General features: G+C 53.8%; 2 non-coding genes across 2 annotated transcripts; one reads left to right on the forward strand and one right to left on the reverse strand.

The window, feature by feature from the left end:
• Window positions 1-19397: 19397 nt before the first annotated feature.
• On the forward strand, window positions 19398-19470 carry TRNAV-CAC (transfer RNA valine (anticodon CAC)). Its single transcript has one exon. It is a non-coding gene; the product is annotated as a tRNA-Val (tRNA).
• A 1376-nt stretch (window positions 19471-20846) lies between these two features.
• TRNAT-AGU (transfer RNA threonine (anticodon AGU)) lies at window positions 20847-20920 on the reverse strand. The gene has a single exon. It is a non-coding gene; the product is annotated as a tRNA-Thr (tRNA).
• Between the last annotated feature and the right edge of the window lie 3454 nt (window positions 20921-24374).

A 24374-nucleotide genomic window follows, 5' to 3' on the forward strand; every position in this document is an offset into this window, starting at 1 on the left:
TGCCCCTCGCCTCTCCCGCCCCTGTCCCTCCCCACCTCCCACCCACCCCCCCCCCCCCCCCGCTCCCGCCTCGGTCGCTGCCGGGCCGCCTTCTCCGGGAAGCAGGTGGCGCGGCGGCCCGAGCGGCTCGCTCGGCAGCGGGAGCGCGGACGCGCACCCGGGAGCTGCTCTGGGCTCGGCCGCCCGCTGGCGGGGGGAGGAAGGCACACAGACGCCGGGCTGACCGCCCCGCCCGCGCGCCGCCCCTTCGCCTGGCAACCGGGTGAGCCGGGTACCCCCCCTGCGCCCTGCGCCCTGCGCCCCGCTCCCGCTGCCCGCGCGGTGGTGGCCGCTGTCCCTGCGCCCGGCTCCTGCCGGCTTGCGCGGTGGTGGCCGCAACAGGTGTCCCCTGCGCCCGGTTCCCGCGGCCCCTGCGCGGCTGTCCTCGCGCTGCGTGTGGCACCAGATCCCGCGCCGGCCTCTCGGAAACTGCTTTCCCGGCTCCGGGACGCGCAGGGCGTGGGGGCCATCACCCTTGTCGGGGAGGACAAGTAATTCTCTCTCCGGCCCTCCGGTCTCAGTAACTCAGTAACAACAGCAGCGCGAAAGAAATCGTTTACTAACGTGCACGCCTCACGCGTACCCGCAGGACGAGGAGCTCCGCCCAAATCCCAATCCCACCCGCCGCTGAAGACGCGAGAAAAGAGTTGGGGGGGGGGGGGAGGGGCGGCAGGGGAGGTGACCGGGTCGCGCACGGTAAGCCAGCGGACGTTTGGGACACAGCTCTGTCCGTGCCTTCTCCCTGACAAGGGTCGACACCTTTTGTGTTTCCCAGCACGGAGGGGAAGACGGACAACTTTGTAAACTTCCGCCCGGCTTTTAGGCACATGGGGGTAGACGGGGGAGGGGAGGGGAGGGGGAGAGCGGGGCGGGGGGGGGGGGGGCGTGCAGAGAGCCTCTTGTATCTGCGGCTTCTCCACTGCCTTCCGCTCAAAACAATCCTTACGCCACAGCGGCCTGTTCCGCCAGCCTTCATTCCAGCCACTGCATCGGAGTCTTTCCTTCTCTCGGAGGCAGGCTGAGCCACTGGGCAGCTAGACCGAGGTTAGGAAGACGCTGCAGAGGAGGAAGGTGACCGATTGATGCGCACGACGTGGATCCCGGCAAAACAGATCCGTGCCCCCAGCACAGGACCGGGCCCACAAGATGTGGAGTCTGGGCCCTTAGCCTCTAGGGAGGAAGCCTCTGGTCTTCCTCCCCAGCCCCGTTCCCTGAGGCCCACGCGGTCACTGGACCTCTCCCTGCCCCCACCCCCACCCAAGCCTCCAGAGCCCCAGAGGGTGCCCACCGGGCACCGGAACGCAGCCTCCCTCAGTCTACCTCGATTTCAGTTTCCTCACCTACTCGTTCGCCTTCTCTCTGCCTTACTTCTTTTTAACATGTCTCGCAAGGCCCGTCTGTGACACGGGATTCCTTCTACTTCTGCTTGCGGGAGAAATCCCTTCTTCACTCCGGAGGATAGTTTCACTGCGTACGGAATCCCCGGTAGTTTTCTCTCTCAACGCTTTAAACATTTCCCCCCGCGCTGGCCACAGAGACTGAATGAGTCCTAACCCGCGGTTCCCTGGAGACCTCTTTCCATTTCCTCCGGCTGAAGGCAGCATCAGGGCCCAGGGGACGCTGTCCCTCCCGACACACCTGATCCAAGATACTGACCTGCCAAAGCTAAGAGGCACCCAAATCCCAGCGAGGGGAGCAGCCAGGCGGACAAAGGGACAGGATCCTCCCGTCTTGTGACACTGTACCTGGGAGGGTCCAGATCGCCTCCCCGGAGACCATCATGGGAGCGGGCTCCTCAAAGCCGACTATACTGGACTGCATGATCAACAAGGCGTTCTCGGGAGACTATGGGATAGGACTGATCCCTGGGAAATTCTGCACGGTCTGTGAATTAGGATGGCCCACGTTCGGTGCAGGCTGGCCTCTGAGGGCACCCTAGATGTCCCCACGGTCTGAGCTGTTTATAAAGTAGTTACTGGAGACCCTGGCCCCTCGGATCAATTCCCATACATTGATCAGTGGCTGGAAACAGCCCAAGTCCAGCCTCCTTGGGTCCGGTTCTGCATTAATAGTAAGGGACAATGTAGGGTCTTGGTGGCACAGGCCGAGAAGAAGACCTCACAGCAGGAAAAAACGCCCCCCATCCTCCCAGAAAATTCAGAAGCCCTTCCATTTCCACCACCATATGCCCTCTATGCCCCACCACTCAAGAGAGAGGAACCTCACCTGCCCAACAGTCCACCTCCATCGGTTTCGCCTCCACCAGCGGCTAGCCCACCCTTCCCAGGGTCACCCGAACCGGTGCTTGGGTCTGTGGCTCAAGGTCCAGGACCCCCAACGGCAATGCAGTTGCTGTTATGGGAAACAAGGGGTCCACAGAGAATATAGGTCCCGTTAAGACCCCAAAAGAGGGAGGATCGGTTTTCTGCTACCGACCGTTCACTACTGACCTCATCAACTGCAAACACCACACCCGCCCGATCTGAGAGGCCACAGGCGAGGACAGAACTCCTAGAGTCCCTGGTCCAGACCCCCCGTCCTGCCTGGGTCGACAGTAAGCAGCTTCTGCTCACCCTTTTCCACATGAAAGAGCGCCCACGAATTGTCATTGAAGCCGGAAAATGGCTCCAGACCCAGGCACCCGGTGGACAACTAGATGTTGAGGCTTGGGCACGGGAGGCTGTGCCCGAAGAGGAGCTCCGCCGGGACCCCGACATGGAAGAGGGAAGGGCTCAGTGACAGAGATACCAACTCACCTTCCTCCAAGGGGTAAAAGCAGGGGCCAGAAAGCCCACCCGCATGGCGAAAGTACCCGAGGTCCTACAAAAGCCAGAAGAGAGTCCAGCTGACTTCTATGACAGATTATGTGAGACCTACAGAGTTTACTCTCCATTCGGCCCAGAAGCTCCCCAAAACCAGCACATGGTCATTGCTGCCTTCGTGGGACAGGCCCAGTGTGACATTAGACAGAAGCCCCAAAACCGGGAAGGATTCACTGGAAAGGACGCCACCAAACTACTGGAAATCGCCAACAGGGTTTTTGTAAATCGGGACCAAGCTGCCAGAAAGGAGGCGGACCGAAGAATGGAACAACCGGCAGCTCTCCTGGCCGCGGCCTTGGGGCGCCACCCCCGCCGGACGGGCCCCCACGGACACCCTGAGGAATCCAAGAACAAAAGAGAAGGGCGCCACTGACACAGGATCAGTGTGCCTACTGCAAGGAATGTGGACCCTGGAAAAATGAACGTCCCAACCGCCAAAAGGGAAAAACGAAAACTCCCCCCACCCAGCTGCCAGCCGGAACCACCCGAGGCCGACCTGATCGGACGGGCACGAGTGGACTCTGATTAGGAACGACCAGGCTCTCTCCAGCTGGGCCCCCACGAGCCCATGGTCAAAACGAAGGTAGAGGGCCAGACAATAGACTTCATGGTCAACACCGGAGCCGAACACTCTGGTGACACACAGGTGGCACCTCTGTCGGGTCACAAGTCACCATCGTAGGAGCCACTGGGCCGCAAACCCGAAGGCCATTGCGCGGTCCCCAACGGTGCCGGCTGGGGGTCACCAGGAGGTTCATGAATTCCTGTATCTACACGACTGTCCGCTGTCACTGTTAGGTGAGACCTCCTGGCCAAGTTGAGAGCAGAAATAGCCTTCACCTCGGATGGACAGACGCAACGCACCTAAACAAAGAGGCCCAACCCATGGTTTTGTCCCTGATGAATCCACGGGAAGAGGAACAGAGATTATATACTTGCCCTCCCGGTGAGCCAACAGCGGCCCCCGAGCTAGAAGCTGAACTGCCTTCAGTTTGGGCAGAAGGAACCGCCCTGGTCTGCCAAAAACCACCCCCTGATACTAATTGACCTAAGGCCTGGGGCCCGACCTGTCAAAATACACCAAGATGGGGTCCCACGGGAGGCACGCCTGGGGATCCGGACACACTTGGACAGGCTACTCAGATGGGGATTTCTGAAGCGATGCCAGTCCCCGTAGAATACTCCTCTGCTGCCCATAAAAAAGCCTGGGACAAATGATTACCATCCTGTACAGGACCCAAGAGCCATTAATGAAGCAGTCATCATGCCGCATTCAGCGCTGCCTAACCCATACGCTCTACTAGGACTCACACCCTTGGGAGCAGGATGGTTCACAGGCCTCGGTTTAAAAGATGCCTTCTGTCTCCAGTCGGCGCCTAATCGTCAACCCTTATTCGCCTTTGAGCGAAAACCCTGCCACGGGGGCAAAGGGGCAATTCACTTGGACTAGACTGCTGCAAGCCTTCAAAAATCCACCCATCTTATTCAGTGGGGCGCTGGCATCTGACTTAGCCAGGTTTCCGGAACAGGACCTAGGGCCTAGGACGTGTCCTCCTCCAACGTGGACGATCTCCTGCCAACCAGTCCCACGCAGACCCAATGCTGGGAGGGAACCAGGGCCCCACTCAGGCTACTGGCAGAGGCGGGATACCGGGTGTCAAAGAAAAAGGCACGGATCTGCCGACAGGAAAGTTAAATATCTGGACTTCAAAATCACCCAAGGCCAACGGATGCCGGGAGCGGAAAGGAAACAGGCAGCCTGTGCCACCCCGGCTCCCCCTACCCGCCGGCAGGTCCGAGAGTTCCCGGGAGCGGCAGGATTCTGTCGGATATGGATGCCAGGGTTCTGAGTTGGCCAGGCCGCCACACGAGACACGACAGGGAAAAGAAAAGGCCTTCGCCACCGTACAAACAAAACTCACAGAAGCACCGGCCTTGGGGCTCCCAGATGTATCGCGACATTCCAACCTGTTCGTACATGAGAAGAATGGGGCGGCCCTGGGGGTTCTCACCCAGCGATTTAGGCCTTGGCGAAGACCGGTGGCGCACCTTTCAAAGCAGACTGACTCAGTTGCGGCAGGACGGCCACCCTGTCTGAGGGCACTGGGAGCCACCGCACTTCTAATCAAGGATGCGGACAAATGCCCGTGGCGACCAAACCTAAACGTTAGGTTTCCCATTCTGTTATTTCCTTCATGGCTGCCGGCAGGCAACACTGGCCACCGTGCGCTCGGGTGACCCGGTACCAGGGAGGGCTAAGTGAGAACCGACGAGTAAGACCGGAAGCCGGAAAAACCCTAAACCCCACCTCTTTCTTGCCCGCAGGGCATGATTGTCCGGAGGCACTGGACGAAGTCTGTTCTAGCCGAGCCGACCTATCAGACAGGCCCTTACACAATCCTGACCTCATCCTGCGCACCGATGGCGGCAGCTTCACGAACGAGGGCCAGACACACCGTCTGGCTAGTCTCCGCGCTAGTCTCCGATTGTGAGGTCGTAGAAACAAAGGCCCTTCCGCCGGGACGGTCGGCCCAAAGAGCGGAGCTGTGGGCCCTCCTCAGAGCACGAGAACTCGGGAAGGACAAAAGGGCCGGCACAGACACTGACTCGCGCCACGCCTCCGCCACTCCACGCGCACGCGGGGCCCTATACAAGGAGAGAGGACTTGCGGCGGCAGGAGGAAGCGAAATCAAAACGCGGGAAGAAATCCCACAACTATTAAGGGCAGTCTGAGAACCCAGGGAAGTAGCAGTCACCCACTGCAAGGGACACCAAAGAGGAAAGGACTGACTCAGTGTCAGAAGGTAGCTGCCGGGCAGACGCCGCAGCTCAACAAGCAGCGGGAGAACGAACAGCGCCCCCAAAAGTCACGCTGGCCCTGGAACTGCCAACCGCCCCGAGGTACACGATCCAAGAGACAAAAGGGGCACAGCAGGGAACAGGAGGCCAGACAGAAGGATGGTGGGTGCTTCCAGACCAAAGAGTCTCCGTCCCGGAGCCGCTCGCCGGCCTGGTGGTTCTCCGACAGCCTGAGCTCACCCATCTGGGAAAACCTGCCTCTGGGACCTTACGGAGCCGTTACTATGTAATCGCTCGGCTCCCGTCCGTCCGTGCCTCGGCCTCTCAACACTGCCTCCTCGGTGCGCGAAACAGCGCCAAACAAAGCCCCACCGGGCCCAAGGGAACCCAACGCTGTGGTCAGGCACCCTTCGAGGATTTGGAGGTAGACCCAGGGGAGGATACAAATACCTCCCGGTATTCATCTACACGTTCCCGGGCTGGGCGGAGGCCTCCCCCACACGCACCGAACACGCAAGAGGGGTAACCAAGGCCCTGCTAAGGGATATCATTCCCAGACATGGAACGCCCTTAACCATAGGCTCAGACGACGTCCGGCTTTCTTGGCTGAGGCAGCGCAACAAGTAGCCAGGACCCGGGTATCCAGTGGGACTTACACGCGGCCTGCCGGCCCCAGAGTTCAGGGAAAGTGGAACGTGTGAACCGGGCCCTCGAATGAGCTCCGGCAGAACTCGGTCAAGAAACTAGTCTGCCCTGGGCTGAACTACCGCCCCTGGGCCTGCCGCAAGTACGCTGCACTCCTCAGCAAAAGTAGGATTCTCCCCCTTCGGGATACTGTACGGGAGACCACCCCCCTTGATTAAACTCCAAGGGGACATCAAGGAATGGGGAAACTGAGAGGTCCATAAACAATTGCAAGGGCTAGGACAAATGGTTCTTGGGATGCACAGATGGGTCACGGAGAGGATACCCATTTCCCTGGAAATAACTGTTCACCCTTACAAACCAGGGGACCAAGTAGGGATCCAAGACCAGAAAAGGGAACCCCTCAGGCCTACCTGGAAAGGACCCTACTCAGTCATGCTAACCGCCCCCACAGCACTTAAGGTAGGGGGTCAAACCACCTGGATCCACCCCTCCCGGGTCAAGCTGGTCCACCTGCCAGGAGAGGACCGGACACATCGGAAGGTAACCCTCAACCAGAACAGTCTTCTCGGCTCCCCCTTAGGAGGACAGCACAGCCCGGCTCCAGTCACGCCAGAAGCTCTTTGGTCTACGAGCAGACGGAATCCTGGCACCGAACCTTGCCTCCTTACTTGAACCCTCCCCTGCTGTCAGCCGCTTGCCTCCTTATACTCCTCGCCTATCGCCATCCCCCACCCGGAATAAGGAACTGTCGGGAACCTGCCCTAACAAAAGGAAATTTCTCCTACCGTTAATGCTGAGTTCTCTCGTCAAAAGCGACGGCCCTCCGCAGCGTAACGATGACTGTTTCAAGACCCATTACACGAACTCCCCCTCCACGTCCACTGCCCTGAATCCTTTAAAACAACTCACGGGACGGGGATCTACACACAGGGCGTTCATCACGCACACACATCAACATGGAGAGTTATCACTCGGCCTCACCCTGTTCCTATGATGAAAAAACTTACTGGCAAGGAAAAAGAAAAACTAAGCAAGACGGCTTTGGCAGGGAGCATCATGTCACGGACTCCCAGACGAATATGTCTGCTGGACACAACAAATCCACTTTGGGTTGTCTGACGGAGGGGGCGTCTAAGACCAGGCCCATACGAAGGCAACCCGACAGGAGGTACAAAATTTCGTGAAGCAGATTTCTGGAAGTCTACCCAGGAAGACCCAAACTTCCAGAAATCAGACGCAATGGGCCTTGTGACTCTAACTCTTACACCCAGATTCTAAATTGAACCCATCGCCTTCTCAACTCCTCTAACCCTAAGTTAGCCAAGGACCGTTGGCTTTGCCTCTCTCTAACCCCCTTACGTTATGAGGCCACCCCAGTCCCAGGTAATGTAGCCAATATGCTGTCCCTCACAACATGTCAACAGATAACATAACTGTCACAAGAGGGCCCGTGGTTACCGGTATAAAACTAACAGGGCAGACCTCCTTTTGTCTTAGGGACCCACGGGGAACAACCCCCATAGGTAACTTCACTAACAACCAATGCATCCAAACTGAGATATACAATCAAACAGGTAAAAACCAAGAGTCACCCTGGTGCCTTCCCCCCGCAGGAATATTCTTTGTTTGTGGAACTAATGCTGATTTGTGCCTGCCTGCTGGCCGGATGGGAATTTGCGCCTTTGCACTCCTAACCCCCCAAGCGAGTATTCTCCCCGACAACCAATCTCTTACCATTCCCTGGGCTGCACATACCCGGTCTAACCGAGCTATCCAAGCTATGCCTCTACTAATTGGGTTGGGACTCACTGCCAGAGTAAGGACTGGAGTTGGGGGAGTAGCCTCATCGATTTCCTTTCACCAAAACCTGTCCCAAGATCCGACAGATGACGTAGAACAGGTTGCAAAGTCCCTGGTGGACTCCTCAGCAGCAGGGGTATGACAAAATAGAAGAGGGTTCGACCTGTCCAGGGCTGAGAAGGGGGGAAATACGCCTCTTCCTAAACGAGGAAGGTTGCTTCTATGCAAACCAATGAGGAATAGTCAGAAATACGGTCCAACAGCTGAAGGAAGGGGTCTCGGACAGAAGGCGAGAGCTGTCAGAATCCTGGGGGTTCTGGAATGACATACGGAAACGGGGCCCTTGGATTCTGCCCTTAGTTGATCCCCTCCTAACGCTTTTGAAAGCCCTCCTGTTTGGCCCCTGTGTTCTCAATGTGATAACCCACTTTGCTTCCTCTTGTGTAGAGACAGTAAGGCTTCAGACGGTGGCGGGAACCAGAAGCCCTAACTACGATTACAGCCCCTTGGACGACGGGGGGGGGGGGGGGGGGGCACCCCTGACTGCACAACCTCTGCGCCCCCATTCAGCAGGAAGTACCAGAGGGGTCGCCGCCTTCCTGTTACAATGCCAGGACTCCCTTCACTGCTAATATAAAACTTTGATGTTCTCTAAGTCCGCTTGAGAATCAAGAGGGGGGAATGAGAAGGAGAAAATCAGACACGTCGTGGCTTTCCTCAGAGACTTCTTACATAAGGTCTGAGATGTGCAGTTCTTTCCCTGGTAATTCACCGTGTGAGGGGACGGAAGCATTCTGTGCCTAGGCCCGTCTGTCTGTCGGTGAACCTGGGCCTTGGGCTGTGACCTTCCTCCCTGCTAGCCCCTCCCCCCCTTAGGTGAGCAGAAGAGGCCGGAGGGGGCTGGGAGCTGGGTGTCGCTCACCCCCCAGGTCTGTCTGGCTCGGTCCCCTGTGCTCGGGCCTTGCTGGGGACAAGAGAATGAGGGTATTTTTGAATGGCTACGGCTCTCCTCCCCTTGAGGAGGCGTGGGGGGATTTTCCTCCAGAACCTGGTAGGGCTCCCAGAGGTGAACTCCGCGAAAGGGCGGGGCCTTCCCGGAGACGGGGCCCCCTCGAGTTTGTAACTTCACGCTTGTCTGCAGGAGGCTCCATTCCTCGGCCGAGCTTCCCCCTGTGCGGCGCTCCAGCCGCGGTTTCTCCTCCCGGCCTCCGGTACCGTGAGCTTCGAGCCTCCGGCCCGCCTGTCGCTCCAGTTTGGGAGGCGGTGGTTTGCCCTGCTGAGCTCTGTTCTGTGAAGACTGGAAGAAGATTTGCAAGTGTTCAGTCTGTTTCGTGTTTTTCTCGCTATGAGGATAAGACTGGCAACTTGTAAACTCCTCATATGCTGGATGGGAAACAGGAGGTCCTCCAATTGGCTTTGAAGTGCTTCTGTTTGATCAGATACGTGCCTGGCGTGGGTGGTCGTCAGCCATTTCTGCCTCCACGGTAGTGACCTTTGGCAACACTACGGAATTAATGAACCCAGTGAATGAATCGTCATGAGGCCCTGAGTGGTTTCTGAGCAGTACGTGCCTGCCCATCTACATTGTTTAGGAATAACTTAATTTATGATTTCCATCTGGATTCAGTAGGTTCCCAGGGCAAAGGGCACAGAGGGAGGGTGTTGATGGTCAAGACTGGTCAAGGAAATGGGCCAGGCCTACGAGAGCAGCCCAATGTAAGACCCCTTCACCGGAAGTGGACGTTGGGCCTCCTGAAACTGATGTGGGCCCCAGGACCCAGAGGGGCCCCACAGGACCAGCCGGGAGGGTCCTTGACTGCTGATAGGCCTTATGCTAAGTTCCAGGGAGGGTGTGAACCACCGTGGAACCTGAGGATTCAGGGACCCTCAGTCCTTTCACTGGGGGTAAGAGGTTGCCTCTCCCCTGCAATCCCCAATTCTTTGCGGGCCCCCACAATATGCTGGCCCTCCACAAGCAGCGGGGTGGCAGGAAGCACGGGTCCGTCCTTAAGGAGCCTCCGCCCCTGCGAGAGACACAAACACCAGCATCAGCTTGAGCCGCAGGGCAGACACAGCGCCACGGGCCTCTGCCGGCTGGACCGATCCGGGGTAGCGTCCTCAGGGGCGAGGCGCCCACACCGGGTCCTGAGAAATGACTGTAGTTGCCTGTGCTTTTTGCTTCCTGGGCCTCGGGTCTTGTTTTCATGCCTTGGTTGGAGGAGGGTGCGCTGCTGTGTTAATAAGCTTTGTCCTCCTTCGAAAACTCTTCCCAGTGATCAGAATCTGAAGGAAGCGCCTCTTCAGGGCAGGACCAGAGACAGCACGGACTTTACTCCCGCTGCACGGCCAGGACCACGGTCAGGTGCAGCCAGGGGGGGGACGCGGGTTCCATCTCTGCATCCCCCACGCCCAGGTCCCTCTCCTCGTGAAGACGGCATGCGTCTCAGTCAGACCGTGCCCAGGGGTCATGTCCTCGGCAGGGTGATGGCCCACAAAGCCATGAGGAGTCTCAACCCCATGACATTGCAACACGAGACGACTTAATTTTCCTCCAACCGCTGCCTTCAGACTGGTCTTGTTAAACCTCTCTTTCCATCCTGTGGGCCAATTCCACGAGTTTGAGGACACATTTATTTCAGTGTCCCCACTGTAGGGCTGGGGGCGGGGAGGAGAGGGAAGTAAGGAAGATGGCAGATAGACGGCGGGGGCAGGTGCTCTGTCTTCCGAGGACGCAGGAGGGTGCGGGGTCAGACGCAGGGTCAGACGTCCCCTCTGCACTGCCAGGCCTGGCTCATCCATTGACTGGGGAGCAAAGGAGGGAAAGAGACCTTTGTCTCCTCACATGACTGGCCGCCGCCCAAGGTGCTGCTTCTCGGGCTCACAAGGACTGGCTTGCACAACTTCCGTGCAGGTGCACCTCTGAGCCACCACTCGCCCCAAATCTACGGTCTGCGAGGCTGATGACACTGACCTATCTCCTGTGACACCCCTGAGGCTGAGACAATCCTAAAAGACAAATTTGTCACTCGATCGGCCCCAGATATTCAGAGAAAACTGTAAAACCCGACTGTTGGTCTGGAAGGGAGCCTGGAGGAGCTCTTACGAGCTGCCAACTGGGTATATTACAACCAAGATCAAGAGAAGAATAAAAAATAAAAAAAATAAAAATAAATTATAAAAAAAAAAACAGAAAAGGAGGCTTAAAAAAAAAAAAAAGAATCCGAGGCCTTAGTGGTGGCCTTACGTACTAGGTCAGACCGGACTTCCCGAGGTCCTGGCACCAAGTGCCATTTATACGGCCGTTCAGAGCACTGAAGTGAGACTGTCCTCAGAGGGGACAACCAAAATGAAAACCCCATAAGCCAGGCCCTTTGCGCAGAGACAACCGCTGGAGATCTGAAGGCCCTCGGGGCCTCTCTCTATGAGGGCTCAGAAAACCAGTGGTCCTGGGAGGGACTGACCGGGGCCTGGGGCTCTTCACGGTGGCTCCCCTAAACCAACTGTCCATCAGAAACCCAGAGCCTCGAGTGACTCTCAACATGGAAGGAAAACTGGTTGATGTCCTTCTTGACGCCGGAGCTACCTTCTCTGTCCTCCTTTCCGCTCCAGGCCAACCATCCACACGCAGGAGAACAGCTAGAGGCATCTCCGGAAAACTTACACCTAAGTTTTTCTCTCAGCCCCTGGGATACCTATGGGGAAAACTAATTTCTGCTCCTTCTTTCTTGGTGAAACCAGACGGCCTTCCTCCCTTGCTAGGAAGGCACATTGTAACTGAATTAGAGACTACACACTACTGACTCCAGAACAAATGAACAATTGTGTGCGCGTTTGGAAATTACTGGATAGTGTAGGCTGTAGATACCAGGGCTCGGGAAAATAGTTTGCCTGCTATATCAATGATTAAATGAGACTCAATCCCACCTACTCTCCCCCCCACCTCGAAAAAATAAACTGGGGTCTGACTCCAGCCCTTGGAATGGTTGCAAACAGAGCAGGGCATTTACTATTACCGGGCTCACAGAGCTAAAAGATCATTAAAACACGGCATCAGGCTTTTCATTTAGGGAGGGACAAAACTTATCAAATGGCCCAAAGGATGTTTACTAAAAAAAAAAAAAAAAAAAAAAAAAAAAAGGCGTCAAGGACAGTTCTGCGAGTAGTAACAGCCTGTAAAGTGTCTTAGAAACAATCCTTCCAACCACAGACTTGCTCCCCCAGACCATCAAGGAACCAGAGACTATCCAGGAAAGACTAACGATTAGGTTTCCCTCATCTGCCAAGGTCAAAGGAATTCCAACGCCTGTGGGTGCGGATTGATACTTTTACTAATTGAGTAAAGGCCTCCCCCTACAGGACAGTTCCTCGAGTGCGAACCCAACTGAGCGGTGTCAGAAGGAATTAAGTTGCTTCCTGGAAAAAAAAAAAAAAAAAAAAAAAAAGCCTCGCTGTCACGACTCTACTCTCTGTTCGGGGATATCCTGCTCCACTGAGGGAGGCAATGGCCTCATTTTTGGTGGCTCTTTTCGGAACGTGGAGACTTGAATAAGTCTTGCTTTGGGATAGACCCCCGTCCCTAATCCCAAGCGGCTAGAGAAGTCCCGCTCGGTACCTCCCAGCAAACGCTGTCTACTGTGGACATGAAGGCTCCCCCATGGCGGCCAGGCCTCTCCCGGTCCTGGGCCCTGGGCTCCGCAACAGCTTTGAGTGGTTTCTCCCCGCGATTGTTGTCTACTTCTGAAAACAAATGTACTGCACCTCCCCCCCCCCCCCCCCCCCCGCCCCAGCCGCCGGTTCCCCAGCTCTCCGGACACCGACCCGCTACGGGTCCCGAGGTTCAATCCAGTTCTGACCCTCCTTGTGCATTTGGTGCCGGGTGAACTGGGGAGACCCGAGGCCCTGGGCCCTGACCCCTTCCGTCCCAAAGGTGTCACTGAACGCTCTTGGCCTCATCACGAGAAAGGACTCGAGGTCAGACACACAACCCACAGCATGGCGGGTGGTGACGCAGGGGAAGGAGAGAGAGGGCGTAGGCTGCACGCACCCACCCACCGAGCGAGCCAGAGTGTGGCCAGCTCTTCCTCCCAGGCGCTCAGGTTTCTGTCTTGGGAGCAGCTGTTCACTAGAGGACGGGATATTCGTGACTTGGGGCGGGAGGTTTGGTGCCTTCCCTTCCTCGTTTGCTCCGGGGCTCCTGTCATGGCGCCACCCCCTTGGGCCCGTCTGGGGTGACGGGGCTTCCCGAGGAGTCCGGACACCCGGCAATCATGGTTTCGCAGCCTGTCTGTGTGCAGCCCTGAGCCCAGTCACGCTGACACAAACAATTAACCTTCACAGGCGTGTTGAGGGGAAGGGGGGAAGAAGCCTCCGGTTCTCAGCAGGGTTTGTCCAGCAGAGGCCTCCGACCCGGCCCCTGAGGCTCTCCGTCCCTCAGCCGCGTCCTGGCGGGAACCCCAGGAAGACCCCCGGGTACCTGCGTCTCCTCCACTCGAGATGTTTCCACACGGCCAACGCGCGTCCTCGCCTTCGTGGGAAGCCGGGAGCCCTGCGGGGAGCTGGCACCCGACTGAGCCCTCAGGTCTGCGCGCCTTGGGCTCCCGGCCCCAGCTCTCTGCACCCCTGGCTGCTCCCAGCTCCGATCCCGCAGAGGCAGCACACCATTCCGCTGAGACACAGGAAACTCCGGAAGGGAGTGCATCAGTCACACGCGGTGTCCCTCCCGGGGCCCTTAAGGGAAACGAACGGGGCACCTGTTCCAAAGGAGCGCCCAGCTCGGGTGAGGCTAAGACCATCAGATCGGCAGGAGGGGACGAGCTGTCCCTGAAGGGGGATGGCCTCCTGAGTGACTGAAGTCGGAAGGCTCACTGGGTGCGGGCCCCCCCACCCCGTTGTGAGGCTCTGCGACAGCCCCTGGGGACTCAGCATCTGCGTAAGACCCGTGGTCAGAGCCAAACGTGGGCGCTTTTCGTTGGGCTCAGACTGTTTCCGATAAGGAGACCTGTTAAAGGATGAACACGACGGTCCGGGCCAGCATCTCATCGGGGTGTCGCAGGCGGCATCCTTTGCTGAGGCTGCTTCCGGGGGCTGGCACCGCAGGGGCCCCCTAACAACCCGGAGACTCAGAGCCACTGGGGCAGGTGGCTGGGATGGGGGCGCGGGGTGCCAGCAACGTGGCTTAAGGAGTCGGCGAGGGGCAAGAAGATTCCTCTGTTTGAAGATAAACCGTGATTCTATCTGGCCAAATGGAGACATTAGGAAGCAAAATTTAGGATTAGGGACGAAGACCTTATTTTCCAAGCCAGGGAACCTTTCAAATGTCGAGGGAAGGTGCTCACCACCACATTCCAGAACACCACGTGTGTGAAATGGTCAGACTAGAAGAAGGTATCCAGGCCTGGAAACGTTTTCAATTCAAGAGATCTTTCGTTCATTGTGTCCTGTCCTAGATCTCAGACTTTTCATTCCTTGTAATCAACGATACCGTGTCCTGACGGTCGATACTTGCCTAGCAGATGCTGGGATGTAAATCCAGCCGGTAGAATCACCAGCACGCCCAGCCATCTGTTCATGGTAGTCAAGACTGGAAACTTCCCAAGTGCCCATCTGCAGTCACGTGGACATGTTCACATGAAAAAATACATAATGCAGAACGTAGAATGAATAATCTACAACGTCCATGAATGAACTTCACAGACCCGTTGACCAAAAGAAAAGAGACACAAAAGAGAATTCGTTTTGGGAGGGGTGGCGGGGCAGGGGGGGCGGGGGTGAAGGTTTATGGAAGGACTTGGCTTATGCCAATTACGGGGACTGGGTATGCAATTTGTAAATCCGTAGGGCAGGCACTCAGATAAGGCGGGCCAGCAGGAAGAGAGGCTGGCAACAGAATTAAAAGTATAGATGAAACAGAAAGTCGGTTCTTTGAAAGTTTCAACAAAACTGACCAGTGTTTAGCTACATTGACTAAGAAAAACAAAGAGAGGAGACGCAAACGATGAAAATGACAAGTGAAAGTGGGGACGTTATTACAGATTTTATAGAAATAAAAGCAATTGCAAGAGAGTACTCCGAAAAAGCATACTGGGTAAAGCTAGATTAAGTGGACAGATGTCTAGAAACATCCAATCGGCCAAATAGAAAACATGAAGCAACAAACATGTGAACAGACGCGTAACTGCTGAGATACTGAAGCAGGAATCCAAACCATCACAACAAAGAAAAGCCACCCCAGATGGTTTCACGGAGGAATGCCACCAAACGTTTAGAGATGTACTTTTGGCGGTTGGGGTGCCTGGGTGGTTCAGTCGCTTAAGCGGCCGACTTCGGCTCGGCTCGGGTCATGATCTCGCACTCCGTGAGTTCGAGCCCCGCGTGGGGCTCTGTGCTGACAGCTCAGAGCCTGGAGCCTGTTTCAGATTCTGTGTCTCCCTCTCTCTGACCCTCCCCCGTTCATGCTTTGTCTCTCTGTCTCAAAAATAAATAAACGTTAAAAAAAAAAATTTAGAAATGTACTTTTGGTGGCCGGAGGGGGGTTGTGGGGATGACAAAGAATGTTGATTTAGACTTGATCCCTTGAGACTGTCATACATGGAAAATTATTTCCTTTAAAGTGGGGGAAATAGTCATCAGATTGGCGTCACCTCCTCCCTCCCCTTTGGCACGGCTCTTCCAGTGGGTCCTCTCGAGTCCCCGGAGTGTGAGGACCGGGGTCGCCTCCTGGCACCTGCCCGTTTCTAGGTTCGCTCCTTCTGGAAAGCTGTCCGCTCTTCTGACCGGAGGCTGTCTGCCTTCACAATCCCAGCAGCCGCCCTCAGGAAGTAGGAAACAGCGGGTTGTCCAATCCTGATTTTAAATGTGCTGCCAGACTTCACGAAAATCTTGGTGGGCAGAGGAAGGCCTTCTCTGTGCATCGGTGTTCACAGCAGCGTCACCCACGATAGTCAGGGAACACCGACCGGGATAAATGCCAACAAGTCTACACACAGAGGCAACGTATTCAAACTACAGAAACACAGAGATAGAGAAAAAAAATCCTGAGAGCTGCTACAGGGGGAAAGAAATTACCTACAGAGGAGCAAAGATAAGGATTACAGCCGCTTCCCCCTCAGGAAATGTGCAAGCAAAAAGAGCAGAGTGAAATATTTCATGCTAGAGATAAACACACTTATCTAGAATTCTGCACCCTGTGAAGTCATCCCTACAGAGTGGAGAAGATATAAAGATTTCCCCAGAGAAAATATTGAGAGCATTCGTGGCCAGCGACCCATCTAGCAAGAAACGCTAAGAGAAATTCTTCAGAAGAAAGGAATGATACAGATCAGAAACTCGGATCTATGTGAGAAAGACCATCAGAGAAGAAATACATGAAGGTAAAATAAAAACTTTCATATTTCTTACTCTAAATTGACCTGACTGATAACAGGGTGTTCAACATAATAATACCCACAACATACTAGATTATGTATGTTGTATATCTATGTGTGTATATACATATATTTGCTTATGTATGTGTGGAACAAATGACAACAAGGATACAAGAAACAGGAGGGAAGGATTAGGATTATTTTGCTGTTATAAGGTACTCACACTTCCTGTAAAGTGACACAGTGTTTTGTTTTGCTTTGTTTTGAGAGAAAGAGACAGAACGCGGGAGGGGCAGAGAGGGAGGAAGACACAGAATCCCAAGCAGGCTCCAGGCTCTGAGCTGTCAGCACAGAGCCCGACGTGGGACCCGAACTCACAAACCATGAGATCACGACCTGAGCCGAAGTCGGACGCTTAACCGACTGAGCCCGCCGGGCGCCCCTGACACAGTGTTATTTGAAAGTGGGCTTGGGTTGGTTGTAAATATATATTGCAAACTCTAGGGTGACCAGTAAAAAAAAAAAAAGTAACAAAAGAAGTATAACTGATATGCTAAGAAAGGAGAGAAAATAAAATAATAGAATATAATAATGTGAAGTGCTCAATTAAAGCCACGAAAGACAGAAAAAGAGTGGAAGACAAACACAGGAACGACAAACAAAGGCACCAAACAGAAAGTAGTAACAGCTGTGCAAAATATTAATCCAGCTATACCAGGAATCAGCCCAAATACCAATGGTCTAAATGCACCAATTAAAAGACAGAGGTTGTCAGAGTGGACCAAGAGACAAGATTAAACTATATGTTGTCTACAAGAAACCCACTTGCAACATAAAGACACATATCGACTAAAGGTAAGTGAATGGACACAGACACAGCAGCCAACGTTAGAACAAAGGGAGCAGGAGTAACGTGTTAAAGTCAGACGGAGCTGACTTCGTGGCAGGGAAACCACCAGAGATAGAAAGGAGCTTCATAGAATGACAAGGGGTTCGATTCTCCCTTGACAAAAGGGGTCAATGCTTAGTGTGAACATGCCTCACAGATCATCAAACCACCCGGGACAGAATGTAAGAGAATTGCAAAGAGGAACAGGTGAATCCATGATCATGTTCGGAGACTTCGTGTCGGAAATGGTCCAGCAGGCAGGAGATCAGTGAGGACACAGCCGAGCTGAACAACACCATCAGGCAAATGGATATCATCTACATCTTCAGACAGCTTACCCGACAACAGCAGAACACACGCTCTTCTCAAGGTCACACGGGACACACACCAAGACAGACCACATTCTGGGCCATACAACACACCTTACCACATTTCAAAGCATTCAAGTCAGACAACGTCTGCTCTCGGGCCCCAACAGAATTGAACTAGCAATCAATAGCAGAAAGATAGCTAGAAAATCCCCCCAAAACCCGGAGACTAAACAACACACTTCTCAATGACACATGGGGCAGAGAAAATGTCTCGGGGAAAAATGAAAAACATCTTGAACTGAATGACATGAAAACACACTGCTTCATACAGTGAAAGAAGCGCTTAGAGAAATTTAGAGCATTGGATGCATATTAGTTGCAAAAAAAAAAGATCGGAAGTAAATCATCTAAGATTCCATCCTAGGAGAGTAGAAAAAGAAGACCTAATTATCCAAAGCAAGCAGAAAAGAATAATAAAAATTAGAACAGAAATTAAAGACAGGAAATCAATGAAACTAAAAGCTGGTGCTTTGAAAAGATCGATAAAATCAGTAAAAATCGATCAGCCTCTCACTAGACTAAGAAAAACAAGGGAAGGGACACAGATTCGTGATAGCAGAAATGAAAGAAAGGACAAGACGATAGATCCCAAGGACAATAAAGGGATGTTATGCACAATCTTTATACCCACAATTCAGATAACCTAGACGAAATGGACCGATTGAAGTTGTGAAGACAGAATTTGCCAAAATTCACACAAGAAACAATGACCCTCAATAGGCCTCCACGTGTTAAAGAAATTGAATCAATAAGTAATACCAATCCAAAACAGAAATTTCAGGCCCAGGGAAGTTCACAGTGAATTCTGCCAAAGATCTAAGGAAGAAATAATACCAATTCTCTACAATCTCTTTCAAAAGACAGAAGCAGAGGAAACGCTTCCAAACTTAGTGGGGCGAGCATCATCCTAACATCAGGATCAAACAAAGACACAGCCGGAAAGGAAAACCACAGACTGTCATCTTTATGAACACAGATGCAAGAATCCTCAGCAAAATACTAGCAAATTGAATCTAACAACGTATCAAAAGAATTATACACCGTGACCCAGTGGGATTTATTCCAGGTGTGTAAGGCTGGTTCCAGATCCAAAATCACTTAATGTAATCCATCACACCAACAGGCTAAGAGAGAAAATGCGCATGATCAGAACGGTAGCCGCAGAAAAAGCATTTGACAAAATCCAACTCCCTTTCGTGATAGGAACTCTCGGTCAACGTCTCTACCTTCTACTCAGTTTTGCTGTGAACCCTAAACTGCTCTTTAACAAGTCTATTGAAAAATAATAAATGCGTATATTAGAAAAGAAAATGGTTAATGTGTGTGGAATTGTGTGAAAGGGAGTGAAGTTTTGAATTTCAAGCTGGGCAGGGAATAGATTGAGAGCCACGCCCGGGAGCATGTGGAGGGTGGGGAAGAACGAGATCATTCTGATGGTGGTCATGGTTTTAGCATAAGGCTCATAGAATTTAAACACTTAAAAATGTCTGGGAATGGGATACCTCCTAACCTCAGCATGGTGCTTGTTTTGGATCAAGTTTAAAATGCAGTTGTGGACCCTGACTACGCAAACCTGAGTAGAGAGAAGACCCCGGACTTTTAGGAACCAACGCTGATGAACGCAGGAAACCTAGGTGAGCGCCACCAGCCCAGCCCACATGCGGGGGTTTCTGTGGTGTAGCGGTTATCACATTCGCCTCACACGCGAAAGGTCCCTGGTTCGAAGCCAGGCAGAAACATACCCACGGCGGAATAAACCCTTTTCTCTTCCAACAAGCCAATGCCGTGTTTCACATAGACACCTGTCACCCTTCTGACCCAGCCTTCTATTCACTTTCATCTATGGTCTCCAGTGCAGTCTCCATCCCTTCCTGTCCCGAGTTAGAGAAGTCATGGGGACACCCCAAGACAGGGTGTCTGTTTTGTGCGCCCGGTCACCAGGCCAGGTGACACTGACGGGGACCTGGAAGGAGGAGTTGTTTGGGAAAAGAACATAAGCCAGAAAAATACTTCAGGCGGAGAGAAGGCCCTCTCACCGAGTTTGTTTTCACAGTTCTTACAGCGCGACGGTTTCTCAAGTGCCACGTTCTCCAGTCAGTACCCTCCAGCTCCCAGGGCTTCTAAAAGCACCGGGTCTCATTGACCGTCACCTTGGACTGCATTCCACTTTCAGGAGTCCTTTAAAATCCAGTCTTTGGGCAAAAAAAACCAGACTCCCCAAAGAGGGCCAGCGTCACGGCTGGCAAACCACACGCCCGGCTTCATGTTCTACCTGGTTTGAAATTCTCAATAACTTTTCAACAGAAAGCCCTGCGTTTTCATTTCACGCTGGGCCCACAAATCCTGTCACGCGTCCTCCCGAAAGCTCACAAAAGGAGCGGTCGTGCCACCTCTCTGGTCCTTCCGGGGAGGAGCAAGCAGCTGAGAACAGTGCCCCGCTTGACGACGAATGTTGTGTGGAGGAGGGGGTGCCTTTGCAGACTGGACCGCCTTAAGAGGCATCCTCGCACATCAAAAGGAAAAGATCGGCTAAAACATTAAAATTCTATTCTAGGATTTGATTTTGTTTTTCCCAGCGTTTTATTTTGATCTAAGTACTTCCAGTCCCAGCTGCCTCCAGTCGCCTGTTAGACTTCTTGTTTTCTGTTTTGGTTGGTTCCATCGCCATTCTTCTTACACCTCCAAGATTCCATCACGTCACTGTACTTTTCAAAATATTCTGCAGTGTCCTAGAATCCACAATCACGGGAGAAGGAGGGGTGGTCATCGCGGCACTCGGTTTGCACAACATGCACGGTTTGTCTCTTTTTCTTGCCTTCTTTGTGGATTGCTTTAAAAGCAAAATGCTGAGACTGCGAGCTTCTTTGGGAAATGTGGAGGGTAGCTATAGAGGTTTAAAATTAGAAAATTACGGCTCGCGTCTAGTTCACAGCATAGCTTTGCCAATTCATGGTGAATAATCTTCTCAGTCTTCTACAAAACGCCTCAGACAGGCAGACTCGACATCTGAGGCTTCCATCAGGTATAAAACCCAAGTTCTGATTTGTTTTGTTTATTTTTTACCATTGCCTGTATTTGCCTTGAACAACTTCGCTTTGTAAAACCTCAAAGAGGAAGGCCCCGCTGGGATTCGAACCCAGGATCTCCTGTTTACTAGACAGGCGCTTTAACCAACTAAGCCACGGAGCCCCATGTCCCATCCCTCCCTGACGCATGTTGTTTTATGAAATGTCACACCTTCATCTACTTGGAGCCCAGGATGGGGTCATCGACACCAGGGAAAGCTCCTTCCTCGGGGAGGAATCCTCGAGTAGGATTGTCCTTAACTCGAACACCTATGTACCTTGGGAGCTCCCTGCCTCCCAGCAGACGGGCACAGGAGGCACGGGGCACGCTGTGTACACACTCGCGTGCAAAAGGAACAAAACAGGAGGCACACGGGTCCACGGAGATCCTAGGCTCCGGTGGGCACATGACGCTTCCTGATTAGGACTCAGCGGTGCTGTCTGGGAATCGGTCTCCCGGGCCCTTGGCTGCGCCCTCGGGATCAGCCATCCTACTGGTGGGAATTTTCTCCTACTTGCAGCTGAAGAGTCGCCTTAGCCGACCTCCTGCCTGTAGTGTGGGAGGTTCCAGCCCCTCTCTTCATTTTCTTTTTCTTTTCATTTTTCCAGGTCCTCTGTCCCTTTAGTTCAAGCTGCGTTCAACCACCCTGCTCTTTAAAGACCTGCGATCTCGTGAACGTTGTTGGAGTTTATTCTTGTATAGTGGGAGTTGGCAAACTGTGACCCATAGGACAAATCTGGCCAGCTACCTGTTCTTGTCAAGTTTTATTGGAACACGGCCACACGTATTCTTTTCACATCATCTGCGGCCACCTTTCTGCTTACAACAGCAGATTTGAGTAGCTTCGACAGACACTGACTGTATGGTCCACTGGCCCATTGAAGAAGAAGTTGGCCAACCTCTGTATTAAAAAAAAGCCACATTCGCAGACCTCATGCAAATAAGCCCTTGTTTGCTTTGGCTTCCAATTGAGCTGCCGTGGCATCACACCCGCAAGAGTTGTGCTTTTGTGGATGGGACAGGCGGGGCAAGTCCTTAAGAGGCTCAGAGGTTTTTCTGCTGAGATACCGCCTTAACTCCCTTTGGAGTGCCAACGAAAGATTTTACAATCACGCCTGTGGCTTCATCTTGAGGCCACATTTTCTGACAGTGCTCTGGATTTAATTCTTGCCTGAAAGTCATTTCTTTCTTAACTTCGGCATCGCTTTTCATCGTGGAGCCGCTGGGGATGACGAACAGCTTGTCTTTCAAGCCCTCTGAGTTGTGGCTCGTTTGTGTTTGACAGTCCTCCCCTTCACTGAAGCCTGAGCAGCACCTTCGCAGTTCCGCCTGGAAATCTCTCTAGCTAAACTGGTCCGTAGGACTGGTTTCCATTCCATGACACTGCAGGCCCTGGCGTTTCTAAATCCCCTACTGCTTCACGACGAATCCTTTTCCCTCCAGGTTCAAGTAATATTTTCCGCAGGATCCATTTGTGCCTCCTGTGGCTTACCTGGATATTTTATGGGGGGGGGGGGGGGGGATCCGAACCTAAGGTTATGCCTTGGTATGGACCCCACCTGATGCCCCATAAGTTAGGATGTCTCCTCAGGAGAGCTGGTGGGAACCATTTTCAGGGCTTTGTAAGCAGCTTACTCTTTTCCAGTGGCTCCTTTCCCAGCCTCCTGGAGTTTTAACCTCCCCTTGAGCGTGAATCAATATTCCGCCCCGAAGGCACAGCCAGCCCGGGAGCCCTCTCCGTGCGCGGCTTTCTCCTCTCCAGTGTCCTGTGGCCCCTGTATCCTGACTGCTTTGGCCTCCTTGAGATGCTGTTTGTGCTCCCAATGCGGGGACCCCGCCTGGCTCTGAATCGCCCTCCGCCCTCGCCCTCCGCCGTGCTGGGGCTAGAAGCTGCCTCTAGGCCCTAAGCTAAAACCTTTGTGAGACTCACCTCTTCCGTCCCCCTGCTGCCAGGGATGGGGGCCCTGCACTGACAGCAAATGTCACAATTCCTGTCCGGCCTCCTTGTTGCCCACGAGGGAAGCGCAGCTCCTACAGGCACGCATCCTTCACGGGTGGAGGCGGAAGCCTGCGTCCCTGTCGTCCTACTTGCCCATTTCCTTCTGACCTTGCTGCTGTTCATGGCTTTTTGCTGCGGTATCATCTATCTATCTGGCCCTTGCTACTTTGGGACAACTTAAATACACTCACCCATCATCCCATTTATCTATATTTCTCTCATGTCCTTTATTTTACACATTCTCCGTTGTAATGGAAGCAAACGCTAGAGTTTTATGTCTTCATCGACTGTGCTTTTGAAGTGGTTTAAAGTTCTTCTCCTCATATACTTCTGGTAGCTTTATTTTTTACTTTCACATTTGGGAACTAAACTTACTAGCTGATTCTACTGTGTAGCCCGTGTTCGGAACAACAGTAATGGAATGCTCTGGGAACCTTTGTGTCTGTCCATACCTGTAGGATGCTATCTCTGATCTGTTATTTTTTTGTGGAAGCAGCAGTCGTGTCCAACCCCAGCCTCAGCCCAGTTCTCACCCCAGCGCTGAGATGTCTGGGTTTCCTTCTGGGCTTGTTAAGTGCAGGACCCTTGGGCCCGGTCTCCTTTCTAGGAGTTGAACCTTGATCTGGCCGGAGACAGAACCCAGAGCCGGCCAACCGGAGGACTTGAGGGGGCCACTCCTTGTGGGTGAATTTATCAGCCAAAGAGAAAGATCTGAATGTGGATCCGTTCAGTCTGAACACTCAAAACGAGGGTTGGGTCTCATCAACGGAGATTCTGGAAGAGTCATCTCTGCTTGTCCGGTAGGGCAGACATGACCCCCTCACACTGTGGTGCCTCCCTTCGGTTCCCTGAGGGCCGTGTCACACGCTAGGTGTTGGGTAGCGCCCTCCAGATCTCATTTCAGCTCAGGAGACCCCAAATGTCCCATCGGATCCGTACATTCCCCGCGACGACTTGCAGCGCCCTTGACGGAGTGTGGTCCGCAGACGGAGGGCGGTGGTCACCCGAGTGTGCCCGGTGGGGTTGGCATTCTTGGGGCCCACCCTATACCGGAGGTGCGGGGTCCCACCCTCCGCTCCTTCGGGGACACACTGGGCTGGCAGTTACAGCCCCTTGCCATTAAAATCGGAGTCACGCATGTGAACTGTGTCCGCTAGGAATTTCCAAATCTACCGCCAGGGCGAGCTCGTTTAACCTCACGTCCCTTGGGCCCCAGCCCCGCTGCCCAGCCCCGGGTTGGGGAGGGGGGAGGGGGACGGGAGGTCTGGGACGGGGGCGGGGAGGCGGGGCACGAGCTCAGGAAAACCGCGGCCTCTCACGTGAGTCCGGATGGCGGCGGCGGGGAGCGGAGGGAGCAGGTGCACCGGGTCAGGGGGTGGACGGGGGGTCTTACTCTCCGTCTCTCCCCCGTTCGTTTTTCTTTTCGTACCACACAGAAAGAGCTACTTCTCTGAGGCACAGGCAGTGAGCTCGGGGGAGGGGGGGGGGAGGGGGGGGGGACGTGGGCGCTCCCCGAAAGCAGGCGGCGGGCTGCTTCCTCTGCGACGACCCGCCTCACGTCCGATGCAACCCCCAAAA

This window comes from Neofelis nebulosa, chromosome 6 (assembly GCF_028018385.1).
Source record: "Neofelis nebulosa isolate mNeoNeb1 chromosome 6, mNeoNeb1.pri, whole genome shotgun sequence".
Classification (NCBI taxonomy): Eukaryota; Metazoa; Chordata; class Mammalia; order Carnivora; family Felidae; genus Neofelis; species Neofelis nebulosa.